Genomic DNA, 6000 nt, shown 5'->3' with positions numbered 1-6000 from the left:
TATTTGAAGATGGCTATCATATCTCCTCTCAGTCTCCTCCTTCCCAGGCTAAAAATACCCAGCTCCTTCAACTGTTCCCCATAAGTCTTGCCTTCTCCAACTCCCTCAACACTACAATTCAGATAACAAAGCAGCATGAGTTAGCAACAGTTAGTTAAAAAGCCTATCAGACTAAAATAATAATAATAATAATAATAATAATAATAATAATAATAATAATTTATTATTTATACCCCGCCCATCTAGCTGGGTTTCCCCAGCCACTCTGGGCGGCTTCCAACAGAAAAATAAAATACAATAATGGATTAAACATTAAAAGCCTCCCTAAACAGGGCTGCCTTCAGATGTCTTCTAAAAGTCTGGTAGTTGTTTTTCTCTTTGACATTTGATGGGAGGGCGTTCCACAGGGCGGGCGCCACTACCGAGAAGGCCCTCTGCTTAGTTCCCTGCAACTTGGCTTCTCGCAATGAGGGAACCGCCAGAAGGCCCTCGGTGCTGGACCTCAGTGTCCGGGCAAAACGATGGAGGTGGAGACGCTCCTTCAGGTGAAAGTTGTAACACTTTCACCAGGAATCTAGATGAGATGAGAAACGGGACCAATTTGATCTCCAGGTACAGGAAGTTCCACAACTTCAGTTGCATGACAGAGAAACTTCTCCTTCACATGCCCACCAACTGCACCTTTGATGGTGACGATGGACACAGAGCAGAGACTCCTTCAAAAGCTTGAGTAGATAGGTAGGATCATGTGGGAGGAGATGGTTCTTCAAACAACTTGGTCCTTTCAGGTCTTCACAGGTACTCAGCACAGCTCTTGGAATTGGAAATGTTTGTTAAGTCAGTGTGGTTGGAGGAGTTGTGCAGAGCCACAAGCTCCATGAAAGCAGCCCTGGTCAAAACTGTAGTTTAGTGGAAGAACCATGCAGAAAGTGAGTCCATTTCCCAGGCTTCCCCTTCAGTCTAATATCCAATTTCTATGGGTTACGATGATAAATAAAGAGTAGTCCAAAAAAAGAAGAAGCTGGAAACAAACGATTTTAATGTTTCCAAAAAATGTTTTGAACTTCATTCCAGAAGATTTAAGTCTCTGCAAGGGAAATGTCTGCATCTAATTAGGATAGAGGGAACATTTTTGTTTACTAGCCCTGTTTATGTAACTGGGCCTGGCAACGCAAAGCTATTCCTTACACCAGAGCAGTAACACTGAACTCAGAAAGACTACTGGGGTGTAAGTGCTTTGAGAACTTGTCTTTCTCTTGCCCATCAAGCCCTTCAGTTTTCCTGTCACAAGCTATATTTAGATGTGTTGGATGTTCTTAAATTTGCACGTTTGACGGTTCAATGGCAGCATAGAGTACAACTAGAAAGAGAGGAAAATAAAGGAGCATTGATAAAAATCAGCTCCCAATCCTATACTTGATGCCAAAGGCTTGAACACGTATTGAATTAGTATGTCATGCACGAAACAGCAAAAGTCACATTCCTGATGCTTCTCCCTGGAAGCAAAAATGGGATAAAAACCCCTCATTGGCAATGTGATTTGCTGACCAGATCATTCTGAAGAGCTGGGGGGGGGAGTAAGGACTACACATTCTTACCTTTGCCAAAGGGTCTGATGACTGTTGCCTTCTTCCTTTCCATCAAGGCCACCTTTTAGTGGATAAGGTAAAGGTAAAGGGACCCCTGACCATTAGGTCCAGTTGTGACCGACTCTGGGGTTGTGCGCTCATCTCACATTATTGGCTGAGGGAGCCGGCGTATAGCTTCCAGGTCATGTGGCCAGCATGACAAAGCCACTTCTGGCAAACCAGAGCAGCACATGGAAACGCCATTTACCTTCCCGCTGTAGCGGTTCCTATTTATCTACTTGCATTTTGATGTGCTTTCGAACTGCTAGGTTGGCAGGAGCTGGGACCAAGCAACGGGAGCTCACCCCGTCACAGGGATTCGAACCGCCGACCTTCTGATCAGCAAGCCCTAGGCTCAGTGGTTTAACCACAGCGCCACCTGCGTCCCTCCTACGAACCCTTTCCCCATCCTTTGGACCACCTGGGAATCTCAATAAACTTGGTGTACCTGGAACACAGCTGAGGGCAACCTGAGCCTCACCCACCTTGAGCCTGCCCATAAAAAGCAAGTTCAGAGTGAGACACCGCTGTTCCCAGGAAATCTTCTCATCGTGAGACTTTTGTGGGTGAGTGGAAAGTTTGTTTGGACCCTGGGTGAGAACCTGGAGGCTGAGAGGGTGGGTATGTCAAAAGGAAAATGGAATAATATTTATTTATATATATTAGTAACTTTGTATTAGTGTAACTTTTTGATAGGTAACTGTAATATTTTTGTTTTTTGTCTTGCTTGTTTTTTTTAAATAGAGTTTATTTATTCATTAAAAACATATACAAAAATAGAAATAGAACAAAAAAGCAAGAAGCAAAAATAGCCAAAATACAAAGAAAATATAAACACAAATTAACAATAAACTAAATTAACACTAGAATATAAACACAAATTAATAATCAACTAAATTAATGATAAAATATAAACAAAAACAAACAATACACCAAAATCTGCCTTCTCAAAATAATTCCAAACAAACTTTTTCCAAGATAAATCCCTTTCCCCACCCCCCCTCCACCATCTGTGACTTCCAGCCTCTCCTACACTCTGCTTTATATCTACTTAGCTAATTGCATACCTTATTTTCCTATAATTTCCTGTTATTTTTTAATTTTGTACCCTTCATATTTCTGCTATAAGATTTGCTTTTTCCACTTGTTTCTTTAAATATTGCTTAAAGGAGATCCAATCTTTCTCTACTTTTCCTTCACTTACCCCCTTTGCTACCCCAACTTTAATAGCCAATTTTTGTTACATTATTAATTTTGTAAGCCATTTCATTTTGGAATGAAATTTATAAAGAATTAAAAAAGATAGTCAAATATTCCTTTAAAAAAGATCCGGAAATATTTCTTTTGGGGATGTTAAAAGAAGAGATTAAAGCGAAAGACAGATGTGTTTTGATGTATGCTACTGTAGCTTAGAGACTCCTGATAGCAAAAAATTTGGAAAGTCCAAAGCAAAGAAAACTGTAATATTTTTGTAATGTTTTGTTTAAGTTGCCTGTCCTTGCTTCTTCTTTTTTGTACTCTGCTTGGAGACATTTTAAATATATTAAGTGGTATGGAAACTAAAATTAAATATTCACTCAATCAATGCTTACTGAAAAACAAGTGGACAGATTTGAACTTTTGCATAAGGAAGAAAAGATTCGTTCTCAGCTGGAAAGCCACAACGGGAAGTGAAGGAAGCTGGTTTCCTGGGATAGTTTTCAGGGTTTTCATGCATACCTCTTCAGTAAATGTTCTGATTGATCTGAAACTTCATACATAGAATTAGTTACTGGATGCCCAAACACAGAAATAGATTTCACTGGAAGCACTACAACAAGAACTTGTCCCCAATTCTGTATTCCTTCATTGTGTTAGAAAAAAGAGTTACAGCCATTTTGCTTTCCCATTTGGATCTTACCTTCCAAGTCCCGGACTGCAGAATCCGGGACCGGCAGCCGTGTGACACCGGAAGTTGCGTCGACGTAACTTCCGGTGTCGCTCTGCCCATCTATGGGCACCAAAAATGGCCGCCGCTGACACCGGAAGTCGTGTCTATGCACTTCCGGACATGTGTAGATGCGACTTTTGAAGCCGACGGCGGCCATTTTTGGTGCCCATAGAAGGGCAAATCGGAAAGAAAAAAATGGCCGCCGGCAGGGGAAAATAACGGAGAAAAACGGGAGACGAAGTGATACGGGGGACCACCGGGAAAAGGTAAGTAAAAACGGGGTACTTGGCAGCTATGATTTGGGTTTCTGAATTCTGATTTGGATTCAAGGGTCAGGTCTGAATTGCCCAGACTGAATTCACTCAGCTCATTCTCAACCACTGAATCAGAGGAGTCCTGTAGTACCCTAGTAGAAACTTTCCTTGATTTAGAGAAGGCAGCTAGGTCAGCATAAACATCTGCCATAGGCTAACTCTTATGCAAAACATTTGCTTTGCCTTTTTCACCATTAATTTCCATTCTAAAAGTTCTGAACCTTTAGCCCAAAGCTGAGGCCAAGACATACCAAACGCACGGCCAAGAAAAGCAATCGTCTTTTGTTCACTCAAAGCCTAGCAAGCCTGAACAAAGGGGAACTGGGTCCCAATGTAGGATAAAGTGAATGGTTTTGGGGTTGAGTGGGAGGAAAATGCTGTAAAGAATGCAGTTAATATATACAGTGGTACCTCGGGTTACAGATGCTTCAGGTTACAGACTCTGCTAACCCAGAAATAGTACCTCAGGTTAAGAACTTTGCTTCAGGATGAGAACAGGAGGCCCCATTAGCTAAAGTGGTGCTTCAGGTTAAGAACAGTTTCAGGTTAAGATCGGAGCTCCAGAACGAATTAACCCAAGGTACCACTGCCTTTGACCAGCTTGCCACCAGCCTTTGACCAGCTTGCCACCTCAGGTTCCTATTTTATCCACCTTAGGGTGAGAATCAGGCTGCTGAGGCAGGCAATTTAGCAAAACAGTCTGGTCAAATATGCTTCATTATCCAGACCAACATCACCCCTCCTCTGAAATGTCACCCCTAGCTGCCATCATGTGGGCTAGAGGGTCCCAAACTTATTTGGCCTACCGCCCCATTTTCAGAAAGAAAGAAAAAATACTCAGTGCCCTACTGGAATTCTACCTTCTTTAAGCAAACGCAACAAATTTTATGTATCTACATTTCTACCTATATCCTACGACATAGCAAAGAAAGATGTGAACAGCTTGGGTTGCCAACCCACTGCCACGAAGCCAGGGGCCAGGAGCTGAGACCTGTGATGTATGGGAGAGGGAGCATGAGGGGCTCCTGGTGCTGCTCCCCCCAGGTAAAGGTAAGGTAAAGGACCCCTGAACAATTAAGTTCAGTCAAAGGAGACTCTGGGGTGCGGCGTTCATCTCACTTCAGGTCGATGGAGCTGGCGTTTGTCCACAGACAGCTTTCTGGGTCATGTGGCCAGAATGACTTAACTGCTTCTGGTGCAACGGAACACCGTGATGGAAACCAGAGCGCATGGAAACGCTATTTACCTTCCCGCCACCTGTTCATCTACTTGCATTGGCGTGCTTTCGAACTGCTAGGAGGGCAGAAGCTGGGACAGAGCAATGGGAGCTCACCCCATCGTGGGGTTTCGAACTGCCGGCCTTCTGATTGGCAAGCCTAAGTGGATCAGTGGTTTAGACCGCAGTGCCGCCTGTGTTCCCCCAGGACTGCAGCTGCTGCATCAATCCCCGGACAGCTAAGCCCCAGGAGCCTGCCACTGCAGATCAGACCCACCCCCCCCAGTCCATCCGATGAGTAATTTGTTTTGTATTGTCTTGGGTTGCTTGGATTGGTCGCATTTATTTATTTAGGTGGGCGAGTGCAGAGGAGACTGAAAATGGCAGCACCCGTGCGGGAGCAGTGGCGGAGGAAGCCGCTTGGGCGCCTGGGGCGGCGTGCCCAGCGGCGGGGCGCACTGCAGGGCCTCGGGAATCTGCCTGCCTCTCCCCACTCAACCGCCCCACAGCTGGGGGTGGGGGGTGGGCAGCGGGCGGACTGTTTGGGCAGTGCGGAGCCTGCATGAGCCGAAGCCACCGTGCCTTTCAAGGAGAGACGCGTGGCTCGGGCACGCTGCAGGCCCCGCGGTGATTGCTGCCCTGCATTTAGTCACCCCCCTCAGTGGTGACACCCGGGGCAGACTGCGCCTACCACACACCCCTTCCTCCGCCACTGCTGGGGAGGCCTGAGTTGACGAGAGCTTCCCCTTGATGATGCAATCCTAGCCCTCAGGAACGGCTCCAACCTCCAAACATGGCGATAACCATCCTCATCCTGATTTTGTGTGTGTGTGTGTGTGTGTGTGTGTAACTCTCCCCCTTTTTGCGTCCGTTTTTGTATTTTTAGCCATTTCCCCCCTTCCTTTTCACTTT

Source organism: Zootoca vivipara, chromosome 7 (assembly GCF_963506605.1).
Source record: "Zootoca vivipara chromosome 7, rZooViv1.1, whole genome shotgun sequence".
Lineage (NCBI taxonomy): Eukaryota > Metazoa > Chordata > Lepidosauria > Squamata > Lacertidae > Zootoca > Zootoca vivipara.
The sequence above is the reverse complement of the archived record's forward strand: the minus strand, read 5'-3'. Positions refer to the sequence as shown.